Source organism: Rattus norvegicus, chromosome X, assembly GCF_021556685.1.
Source record: "Rattus norvegicus strain SHRSP/BbbUtx chromosome X, alternate assembly SHRSP_T2T, whole genome shotgun sequence".
Classification (NCBI taxonomy): domain Eukaryota; kingdom Metazoa; phylum Chordata; class Mammalia; order Rodentia; family Muridae; genus Rattus; species Rattus norvegicus.
Window position 1 is genome coordinate 99,648,771 of NC_141554.1, and position 12,892 is coordinate 99,661,662.

Below are 12,892 nucleotides of genomic sequence, written 5' to 3' on the forward strand. Positions count from 1 at the left end.
CAGAAAGACAGGACATCAAGTGAGGGATGGGGTTGCTATCCCACAGCCAAAAGCTCTAACCCCTGTCTGAAAGAAATGCAGGGATTGAAATGGAGAAAATCCTAAGGAAAAGAAGGTCAAGGGACAGGCCCAAAGTGGTATCCAGCTCAAGTGGAGGCCCTAAGAACTAACATCATTACTGAAGCTATGAGGTGCTCACAAAAATAGACCTACCATGACTGCTCTCCAAAAGACCCAACAAGAAGCTGAAAGAGTCAGATGCGGATATGTGTACCAACCAAAGAACAGAAGCTTCTGACCCCTCTGGTTGAATTAGGAAAAAGCTGAAGAAGCTAAGGGAAGAGCAACCGTGTAGGAGGACCAGTAGTCTCAATTAACTTGTAACCCTGAGATCTCTTAGACATTGTATTACCAACCAGTCAGCATACACCAACTAAGATGAGGCCTCCAACCCATATACAGCAGAGGAACCCCAGATCTCTGTTCACTTAGAAAAGATGCACATAAAACTCAAGAAACTGGAGGCCCCAGGAAGTTTGGAGGTCTTATAGGGTGGGTGGGGTGGGGTATTCTTGTGGAAATGGGGGGAAGTGCAGGGGTATGACAGGGAGGAGGTATGACATGTGGAACCCTTGTGGGAGAGGTGAACTGGGAGAGGAATAAAATATGGAGTGTAAAAATAAATAAATAAATTTAAAAACAATGGAGAACTACTCAGGTATCAAAAACAATGACTTCATGAAATTCATAGGCAAATGGATGGAACTAGAAAATATCATCCTGAGTGAAGTAAGCAAACACACACACACACTCACACAAACAGACACACACACACAAACACACACACAAACACACACACATACACACACACACACAAACACACACACACATACACACACAACCCCCCACACACACATGGTATGCACTCACTGATAAGTTGATATTAGCCAAAAAGCTCGAATTACCCAAGATGCAACCCACAGATCACATGAAGGTCAAGAAGAAGGATGACCAAAGTGCAGATGTGTGACTCCTTCTTAAAAAATGGAACAAAAATATTCATAGGAGAAGATATGGAGACAGTATTTGGAGCATAGAGTGAAGGAATGGCCATTCAGAGCCTACCCCATCTAGAGATCCAGTCTATATATAAACAGTCACCAAAACTAGATAATATTGATGAAGACAAGCGTGCATGCTGACAGGAGCCTGATATAGCTGTTTCCTGAGAGGTTCAGCCAGAACATGTCAAATAGAGAGGCGAATGCTAGCAGCAAACAGTTTATTGAACTGAGAACTGGGTCCCCATTGGAGGAATTGGAGAAAGGATTGAAGAAGCTGCCGGCTTGCAAGCCCAAAAGAACAACAATACCAACCAACCAGAGCTCCGAGGGACTAAATCACTACCCAAAGACTACACAATGACAGACCCATGGCTCCAGCTGCATATGTAGCAGCGGATGACCTTGCTGGGCACCAGTGGGAGGAGAAGCCCTTGGTCCTGCCAACACTGGACCACCAGTGTAGAGGAATGTCAGGGCAGAGAAGTGGGAAGGGGTGGGTGGTTGAGAGGGGGGAATACCCTCATAGAAGAAGGGGAAGGGGGATGGGATGGGGGTTTATGGATGGGAAACTGGGAAAAAAAATAAAATTTGAAATGTAAATTTTTAAAAATCCAATAAAAAGATGTTATTGTTAAAAAAAAAAAAGCTCAAAACATTTTTTCTTCTCCAACAAGTTGGTTTTGGCCATTGTTTTGTCAAAGCAACAGAAAACTAGTTAAAACAGCTTCTACTTTAGTATTTTCCTTGCTGTAAATATTAGGAACCAGATACTTAGTCCTACACACACAGACACACACACCACCACAACCACCACCACCACCACCAACATCACGACCACCACCAGGCCTTCAACAACTCAGTGTGAACAGTCATGTCATCACCAGCTGCCAATTATGTGCTTTAAAATGTTTCTGACATCACATCCCCCTCTCCCTCACTTTGTCTCACTGTTCCTCATTCATTCATTCTCTCTCTCTCTCTCTCTCTCTCTCTCTCTCTCTCTCTCTCTCTCTCTCCCTCTCTTTTTTCCCTCTCTTTCTGGCCTCTCCCTCTTTCTCTCATGTACCCACTCAAAAGTGGCTTTTCACTCCCTCCAATAAATCTCTTGCATGAGATCAATTGGGTGGTGTGATCTCTGCTGCATTCCTTGGTCTTGACCTACCAACAGACTCATCCACTGTTAAACTATAAAAGTAAGATTAAGCTTTCTAATGGGCTTTTTATTTCATGCTCTGTATTTTCTACTTCTCTCCACATGACTTGCTCTTTTTCATTATAGGCTTGCATAAGATTTATAAGTAATAATCATTCCACAGAGTTAATGTTATACTCTCTGGGAGTTTCCTGCATCAAAGCATTACTTAATCTCCAAGTATTAGCTCAAGAAAAAGGACAAAAAGTATCAAGTTTACTGGACCTGGGATATAACCACAACTTCATATTTGTGTAAGGAGGCAAAAATATTTGTACATTTGCAACCCCATAAGAACAACAATGCCAACCAACCAGAGCTTGCAAGGACTAAACCACTACCTAAAGACTACACATGGACTGACCCAGAGCTCCAACTGCATAGGTAGCAGAGAATAGCCTTGTTGGGGCACCAGTGGAAGGGGATGACCTTGGTCCTGCCAAGGTTGAACCCCCAATGTAGGGGAATGTCGGGGGTGTGAAGGGAGTGGATGAGGAGAGACACCCATATGAGGGAGGGCGAGGGGATGGGGAGGCTTATGGACAGGAAATTGGGAAAGGGAATAACAGTTGAAATGTAAATGAAGAAATATATCTTATAAAAATATTTTAATCATAAGTCAACGATTACTCACCACTGATACTGTTTAGTAGCCATCTTGATTTCTTTTGTTCATGTAGCTTCTATACACAACTCATTGATTCAATAACTACTTATTCATTGCTTTTATTGTGTCACCAGTGTATTGAGTGCTAAGAAAAATAAGATCTCTGTTTCTATGGAATTTGTAAACCATGGTAGATACATACAATAATCATGTTAGACAACAAATAACTAAATAAACATAAATTTAATGTATACATAGTAACAAGGTAATCTATAAATGAGTAAGTCAAGTAATTCCTCAGATAAAATACATATGGCCATAAGAATAAAAGAAGTCCTCAAAGCTCGGAATACCCAAGATACAATTTACAGACCACACGAAGCTCAAAAAGAAAAAAAGAACAAACTGTGGATGCTTCAGTCCTTCATAAGGGGGGAACAAAATACTCACAGGAAGAAATACAGAGACAAATTATGGAGCAGAGACTGAAGGAAAGGCCATCCAGAGACTGCCATACCTGGGTATTCATCCCATATTCAGTCACCAAACCTACACACTATTACATATACCAAGTACAAGCTCACAGGCGGTTGATACAGCTGTCTTCAGAAAGGCTCTGCCATTGCCTGACAAATACAGAGGTGGATGCTCACAGCCAACCGTTGAACTAAGAATGGACCCCCAATGGAGGAATTAGAGAAAGGACTGAAGCTGCTTAGGGGGTTTACAACCCCATTGGAAGAACAACAATATCAACTAACCAGAACCCCCAGGGTTCCCAGGGACTAAAGGACCAACCAAAGAATACACATGGAGGGAGCCATTACTCTAGCTGCATAAGTAGCAGAGGATGGCCTTGTTGAGTATCAATGTGAGTAGAGGCCCTTGGTCCTCTAAAGGCTTGATGCCCCAATGTAGTGAAAAGCCAGGGCAGGGAGGTGGGAGGGTGTAGGTGGGTATGGGAGCACCTTCATAGAAGGAGGGAAGGGGGGATGGGATAGGAGGTTTCTGGAGGGAAAATTGGGAAAAGATATAACAATTGATATGCAAATTAAAATAATTGAATTGAATAAGATAAAAGAGAAAAAGAAAATAAGTCAATTTTCAACAATGGTAGTAGGAACCAAGATATTAAATAAAATGCTGAAAATGATAGATTCTGCTATCTCGACGTCCTTGACCAACCTTTGACAATGAAACCTTGCATACCCGCTAACAATAGTGCCAAAGAAACTAATACTGCATGAAGCTTGTTATCATCAATCCAAGATTCAATCTATATATCTGTTTTCAAAATAAAGGTATAAACTGTGCTAAATAGAATAATATTCAGTTGCCAAGCATGTGCCAAATTAAATGATGGAGAAGAGAGGATTTACCTGATTACATTAACAGGAAGACATTATGGAGCTTTAAGTTGATGCCTTCCAACCCCTGTGAATCTATCTGCCATAGTAATACTCCCCTGTGTACCAAATAGCATATTTGAGACAGAATAAAGTTATTCTAAAATAGACAAATATTTCATTATTATTACTGATGCTTTTATCTCTTAAATTTCTGAAGGCTTATCTTAAACATCTCACCAATCAGACTTAAGGTATCTTGCTATATAATGTATAAAGAAGCAGAGTTATCATAAACTTTAATTTTATGACACTATTTAGATTTAAAGTATTGTCAGTTTAAAATATAAATCCTGTACTACTTCATTCCATGTTGTTATTACTGTGCCCTCCTGTTTTTCATGAAAACTCTTTTGTTCTAAAACTCTGAACATTTTAGATATTGTTTACAGGGAATCTAAACTATTTTAAAACTATAAACTTTTACTTTTTCATTACTTTTGCATAAATAATGGTTATAGAAAAGTGCTAACTTGTTCTCTATACAAATATTACTAGAAAAGGAAGGCAAAGAAAATATAAAACTGTTACTTAGTTTTGTGATTAGTATTTGAAAATACATTTTTCACCATGTAAGGAACACAGAGAAAGTGTTACAATTCAATATTCCGTTACTTAAATTAAGTTCAGACAAATTCTACCACTGCACTACAGTTTTGATGTAGGTTTATGTCATTATCTTTTGAATTTTGAGTTATTAAAATGAATTCAAATGATTATTTTGAACTTTACTAGTCTATTGCTTTTTTAATGTAAATAGATTATTTTAGAGGTATTCAATTTTCCAGCTGGTATGCCATTATAATTTATTCTAAATTTAATATTTATTTATCATATATATGTGCTAAATATTGTCTATTCAAAGTGTACTAAAATTCCTACTTATATTTCAACTGTTATACATAAAATCTACAATTTTTATCAAGGATGTTATATATTTGAGAGTTCTGTGTTCAATGGTAAAATTTATCAAAGGTATAATTGAAATTAAACAAACCTATAAAACAAGAAATAGTTTTGAATTTTTTAACAATAACCTTTAAAGTAAAATAACCACAAATAAATATTATTTCATGTAAGAAACTCAAAATTGCTCAAAATCATTTGAAATCACTGACAATATTCTAACTAATTTGCATCTGGTAATTTTACCTTTACATAAAATTCTTTTAATGTTCTGTAAATACTAGATCAATTTTCATCTGAAATAAATTTCACAACCAAACTTGTATATAACTGACATGACAATCTAAAGAAATTGCATTTTTTAGCATATCCTAGAAATTAGACTTTATGATTCCTGGGAATTACCATAGTAATTGTATTTGATTTTGTTTTGTTTGTGTATGGAAATTTTGTGAGAAATATTTATTTTTAAAGAGAAATCTACGACCCGAGGATCCCGGCCCGCAGCAGCTCTCTGCTCCCAGACCCGGTGAGAGAGAGACCCAACCGCCTGGTCAGGTGGGCACTCCTGAGGCTGCAGAGCGGAAGAGACCACCAACACTGCTCACCCCTGCCCACATCCCTGGCCCAAGAGGAAACTGTATAAGGCCTCTGGGCTCCCATGGGGGAGGGCCCAGGAGCAGCAGGACACCTGCCAGAGACACCGCCAGACCCTGAAGGAAACAGACCGGATAAACAGTTCTCTGCACCCAAATCCCATGGGAGGGAGAGCTAAACCTTCAGAGAGGCAGACAAGCCTGGGAAACCAGAAGAGACTGCTCCCTGCACACACATCTCGGACGCCAGAGGAAAAAGCCAAAGACCATCTGGAACCCTGGTGCACTGAAGCTCCCGGAAGGGGCGGCACAGGTCTTCCTGTTTGCTGCCGCTGCAGAGAGCCCCTGGGCAGCACCCCACGAGCGAACCTGAGCCTCGGGACCACATGTAAGACCAAATTTTCTGCTGCAAGAAAGCTGCCTGGTGAACTCAAGACACAGGCCCACAGGAACAGCTGAAGACCTGTAGAGAGGAAAAACTACACGCCCGAAAGCAGAACACTCTGTCCCCATAACTGACTGAAAGAGAGGAAAACAGGTCTACAGCACTCCTGACACACAGGCTTATAGGACAGTCTAGCCACTGTCAGAAATAGCAGAACAAAGTAACACTAGAGATAATCTGATGGCGAGAGGCAAGCGCAGGAACCCAAGCAACAGAAACCAAGACTACATGCCATCATCGGAGCCCAATTCTCCCACCAAAACAAACATGGAATATCCAAACACACCAGAGAAGCAAGATCTAGTTTCAAAATCATATTTGATCATGATGCTGGAGGACTTCAAGAAAGACATGAACACACTTAGGGAAGCACAGGAAAACATTAATAAACAAGTAAAAGCCTACAGAGAGGAATCGCAAAAATCCCTGAAAGAATTCCAGGAAAACACAATCAAACAGTTGAAGGAATTAAAAATGGAAATAGAAGCAATCAAGAAAGAACACATGGAAACAACCCTGGATATAGAAAACCAAAAGAAGAGACAAGGAGCTGTAGATACAAGCTTCACCAACAGAATACAAGAGATGGAAGAGAGAATCTCAGGAGCAGAAGATTCCATAGAAATCATTGACTCAACTGTCAAAGATAATGTAAAGCAGAAAAAGCTACTGGTCCAAAACATACAGGAAATCCAGGACTCAATGAGAAGATCAAACCTAAGGATAATAGGTATAGAAGAGAGTGAAGACTACCAGCTCAAAGGACCAGTAAATATCTTCAACAAAATCATAGAAGAAAACTTCCCTAACCTAAAAAAAGAGATACCCATAGACATACAAGAAGCCTACAGAACTCCAAACAGATTGGACCAGAAAAGAAACACCTCCCGTCACATAATTGTCAAAACACCAAACGCACAAAATAAAGAAAGAATATTAAAAGCAGTAAGGGAAAAAGGTCAAGTAACATATAAAGGGAGACCTATCAGAATCACACCAGACTTCTCGCCAGAAACTATGAAGGCCAGAAGATCCTGGACTGATGTTATACAGACCCTAAGAGAACACAAATGCCAGCCCAGGTTACTGTATCCAGCAAAACTCTCAATTAACATTGATGGAAAAACCAAGATATTCCATGACAAAACCAAATTTACACAATATCTTTCTACAAATCCAGCACTACAAAGGATAATAAATGGTAAAGCCCAACATAAGGAGGCAAGCTATACCCTAGAAGAAGCAAGAAACTAATCGTCTTGGCAACAAAACAAAGAGAATGAAAGCACACAAACATAACCTCACATCCAAATATAAATATAACGGGAATCAATAATCACTATTCCTTAATATCTCTCAATATCAATGGCCTCAACTCCCCAATAAAAAGACATAGATTAACAAACTGGATACGCAACGAGGACCCTGCATTCTGCTGCCTACAGGAAACACACCTCAGAGACAAAGACAGACACTACCTCAGAGTGAAAGGCTGGAAAACAACTTTCCAAGCAAATGGTCAGAAGAAGCAAGCTGGAGTAGCCATTCTAATATCAAATAAAATCAATTTCCAGCACACCCTCGGATCCCGGCATGCAGCAGCTCTCTGCTCCCAGACCCGGTGAGAGAGAGACCCAACCGCCTTGTCAGGTGGGCACTCCTGAGGCTGCAGAGCGGAAGAGACCACCAACACTGCTCACCCCTGCCCACATCCCTGGCCCAAGAGGAAACTGTATAAGGCCTCTGGGCTTCCGTGGGGGAGGGCCCAGGAGCAGCAGGACTTCTGCGCCTGAGACACCGCAGGAAGCTGAAAGAAACAGACCGGATAAACAGTTCTCTGCACCCAAATCCCGTGGGAGGGAGAGCTAAACCTTCAGAGAGGCAGACAAGCCTGGGAAACCAGAAGAGACTGCTCCCTGCACACACATCTCGGACGCCAGAGGAAAAAGCCAAAGACCATCTGGAACCCTGGTGCACTGAAGCTCCCGGAAGGGGCGGCACAGGTCTTCCTGGTTGCTGCCGCTACAGAGAGCCCCTGGGCAGCACCCCACGAGCGAACCTGAGCCTCGGGACCACAGGTAAGACCAAATTTTCTGCTGCAAGAAAGCTGCCTGGTGAGCTTGGGACACGGAAGCAGAATTTCTCTAGGAGGCACGGTCTGTGTTTACCGGAAGTCCCACAACCACGGATCCCGGCCCGCAGCAGCTCTCTGCTCCCAGACCCGGTGAGAGAGAGACCCAACCGCCTGGTCAGGTGGGCACTCCTGAGGCTGCAGAGCGGAAGAGACCACCAACACTGCTCACCCCTGCCCACATCCCTGGCCCAAGAGGAAACTGTATAAGGCCTCTGGGCTCCCGTGGGGGAGGGCCCAGGAGCGGCAGGACTTCTGCGCCTGAGACACCGCAGGAAGCTGAAAGAAACAGACCGGATAAACAGTTCTCTGCACCCAAATCCCGTGGGAGGGAGAGCTAAACCTTCAGAGAGGCAGACAAGCCTGGGAAACCAGAAGAGACTGCTCCCTGCACACACATCTCGGACGCCAGAGGAAAAAGCCAAAGACCATCTGGAACCCTGGTGCACTGAAGCTCCCGGAAGGGGCGGCACAGGTCTTCCTGGTTGCTGCCGCTACAGAGAGCCCCTGGGCAGCACCCCACGAGCGAACCTGAGCCTCGGGACCACAGGTAAGACCAAATTTTCTGCTGCAAGAAAGCTGCCTGGTGAGCTTGGGACACGGAAGCAGAATTTCTCTAGGAGGCACGGTCTGTGTTTACCGGAAGTCCCACACCCGCGGATCCCGGCCCGCAGCAGCTCTCTGCTCCCAGACCCGGTGAGAGAGAGACCCAACCACCTGGTCAGGTGGGCACTCCTGAGGCTGCAGAGCGGAAGAGACCACCAACACTGCTCACCCCTGCCCACATCCCTGGCCCAAGAGGAAACTGTATAAGGCCTCTGGGCTCCCATGGGGGAGGGCCCAGGAGCAGCAGGACACCTGCCAGAGACACCGCCAGACCCTGAAGGAAACAGACCGGATAAACAGTTCTCTGCACCCAAATCCCATGGGAGGGAGAGCTAAACCTTCAGAGAGGCAGACAAGCCTGGGAAACCAGAAGAGACTGCTCCCTGCACACACATCTCGGACGCCAGAGGAAAAAGCCAAAGACCATCTGGAACCCTGGTGCACTGAAGCTCCCGGAAGGGGCGGCACAGGTCTTCCTGGTTGCTGCCGCTACAGAGAGCCCCTGGGCAGCACCCCACGAGCGAACCTGAGCCTCGGGACCACAGGTAAGACCAAATTTTCTGCTGCAAGAAAGCTGCCTGGTGAGCTTGGGACACGGAAGCAGAATTTCTCTAGGAGGCACGGTCTGTGTTTACCGGAAGTCCCACAACCGCGGATCCCGGCCCGCAGCAGCTCTCTGCTCCCAGACCCGGTGAGAGAGAGACCCAACCGCCTGGTCAGGTGGGCACTCCTGAGGCTGCAGAGCGGAAGAGACCACCAACACTGCTCACCCCTGCCCACATCCCTGGCCCAAGAGGAAACTGTATAAGGCCTCTGGGCTCCCGTGGGGGAGGGCCCAGGAGCGGCAGGACTTCTGCGCCTGAGACACCGCAGGAAGCTGAAAGAAACAGACCGGATAAACAGTTCTCTGCACCCAAATCCCGTGGGAGGGAGAGCTAAACCTTCAGAGAGGCAGACAAGCCTGGGAAACCAGAAGAGACTGCTCCCTGCACACACATCTCGGACGCCAGAGGAAAAAGCCAAAGACCATCTGGAACCCTGGTGCACTGAAGCTCCCGGAAGGGGCGGCACAGGTCTTCCTGGTTGCTGCCGCTACAGAGAGCCCCTGGGCAGCACCCCACGAGCGAACCTGAGCCTCGGGACCACATGTAAGACCAAATTTTCTGCTGCAAGAAAGCTGCCTGGTGAACTCAAGACACAGGCCCACAGGAACAGCTGAAGACCTGTAGAGGGGAAAAACTACACGCCCGAAGGCAGAACACTCTGTCCCCATAACTGACTGAAAGAGAGGAAAACAGGTCTACAGAACTCCTGACACACAGGCTTATAGGACAGTCTAGCCACTGTCAGAAATAGCAGAACAAAGTAACACTAGAGATAATCTGATGGCGAGAGGCAAGCGCAGGAACCCAAGCAACAGAAACCAAGACTACATGCCATCATCGGAGCCCAATTCTCCCACCAAAACAAACATGGAATATCCAAACACACCAGAGAAGCAAGATCTAGTTTCAAAATCATATTTGATCATGATGCTGGAGGACTTCAAGAAAGACATGAACACACTTAGGGAAGCACAGGAAAACATTAATAAACAAGTAAAAGCCTACAGAGAGGAATCGCAAAAATCCCTGAAAGAATTCCAGGAAAACACAATCAAACAGTTGAAGGAATTAAAAATGGAAATAGAAGCAATCAAGAAAGAACACATGGAAACAACCCTGGATATAGAAAACCAAAAGAAGAGACAAGGAGCTGTAGATACAAGCTTCACCAACAGAATACAAGAGATGGAAGAGAGAATCTCAGGAGCAGAAGATTCCATAGAAATCATTGACTCAACTGTCAAAGATAATGTAAAGCAGAAAAAGCTACTGGTCCAAAACATACAGGAAATCCAGGACTCAATGAGAAGATCAAACCTAAGGATAATAGGTATAGAAGAGAGTGAAGACTACCAGCTCAAAGGACCAGTAAATATCTTCAACAAAATCATAGAAGAAAACTTCCCTAACCTAAAAAAAGAGATACCCATAGACATACAAGAAGCCTACAGAACTCCAAACAGATTGGACCAGAAAAGAAACACCTCCCGTCACATAATTGTCAAAACACCAAACGCACAAAATAAAGAAAGAATATTAAAAGCAGTAAGGGAAAAAGGTCAAGTAACATATAAAGGGAGACCTATCAGAATCACACCAGACTTCTCGCCAGAAACTATGAAGGCCAGAAGATCCTGGACTGATGTTATACAGACCCAAAGAGAACACAAATGCCAGCCCAGGTTACTGTATCCAGCAAAACTCTCAATTAACATTGATGGAAAAACCAAGATATTCCATGACAAAACCAAATTTACACAATATCTTTCTACAAATCCAGCACTACAAAGGATAATAAATGGTAAAGCCCAACATAAGGAGGCAAGCTATACCCTAGAAGAAGCAAGAAACTAATCGTCTTGGCAACAAAACAAAGAGAATGAAAGCACACAAACATAACCTCACATCCAAATATAAATATAACGGGAATCAATAATCACTATTCCTTAATATCTCTCAATATCAATGGCCTCAACTCCCCAATAAAAAGACATAGATTAACAAACTGGATACGCAACGAGGACCCTGCATTCTGCTGCCTACAGGAAACACACCTCAGAGACAAAGACAGACACTACCTCAGAGTCAAAGGCTGGAAAACAACTTTCCAAGCAAATGGTCAGAAGAAGCAAGCTGGAGTAGCCATTCTAATATCAAATAAAATCAATTTCCAACTAAAAGTCATCAAAAAAGATAAGGAAGGACACTTCATATTCATCAAAGGAAAAATCCACCAAGATGAACTCTCAATCCTAAATATCTATGCCCCAAATACAAGGGCACCTACATACGTAAAAGAAACCTTACTAAAGCTCAAAACACACATTGCACCTCACACAATAATAGTGGGAGATTTCAACACCCCACTCTCATCAATGGACAGATCATGGAAACAGAAATTAAACAGTGATGTCGACAGACTAAGAGAAGTCATGAGCCAAATGGACTTAACGGATATTTATAGAACATTCTATCCTAAAGCAAAAGGATATACCTTCTTCTCAGCTCCTCATGGTACTTTCTCCAAAATTGACCATATAATCGGTCAAAAAACGGGCCTCAACAGGTACAGAAAGATAGAAATAATCCCATGCGTGCTATCGGACCACCACGGCCTAAAACTGGTCTTCAATAACAATAAGGGAAGAATGCCCACATATACGTGGAAATTGAACAATGCTCTACTCAATGATAACCTGGTCAAGGAAGAAATAAAGAAAGAAATTAAAAACTTTTTAGAATTTAATGAAAATGAAGATACAACATACTCAAACTTATGGGACACAATGAAAGCTGTGCTAAGAGGAAAACTCATAGCGCTGAGTGCCTGCAGAAAGAAACAGGAAAGAGCATATGTCAGCAGCTTGACAGCACACCTAAAAGCTCTAGAAAAAAAGAAGCAAATACACCCAGGAGGAGTAGAAGGCAGGAAATAATCAAACTCAGAGCTGAAATCAACCAAGTAGAAACAAAAAGGACCATAGAAAGAATCAACAGGACCAAAAGTTGGTTCTTTGAGAAAATCAACAAGATAGATAAACCCTTAGCCAGACTAACGAGAGGACACAGAGAGTGCGTCCAAATTAACAAAATCAGAAATGAAAAGGGAGACATAACTACAGATTCAGAGGAAATTCAAAAAATCATCAGATCTTACTATAAAAACCTATATTCAACAAAATTTGAAAATCTTCAGGAAATGGACAATTTCCTAGACAGATACCAGGTATCGAAGTTAAATCAGGAACAGATAAACCAGTTAAACAACCCCATAACTCCTAAGGAAATAGAAGCAGTCATTAAAGGTCTCCCAACCAAAAAGAGCCCAGGTCCA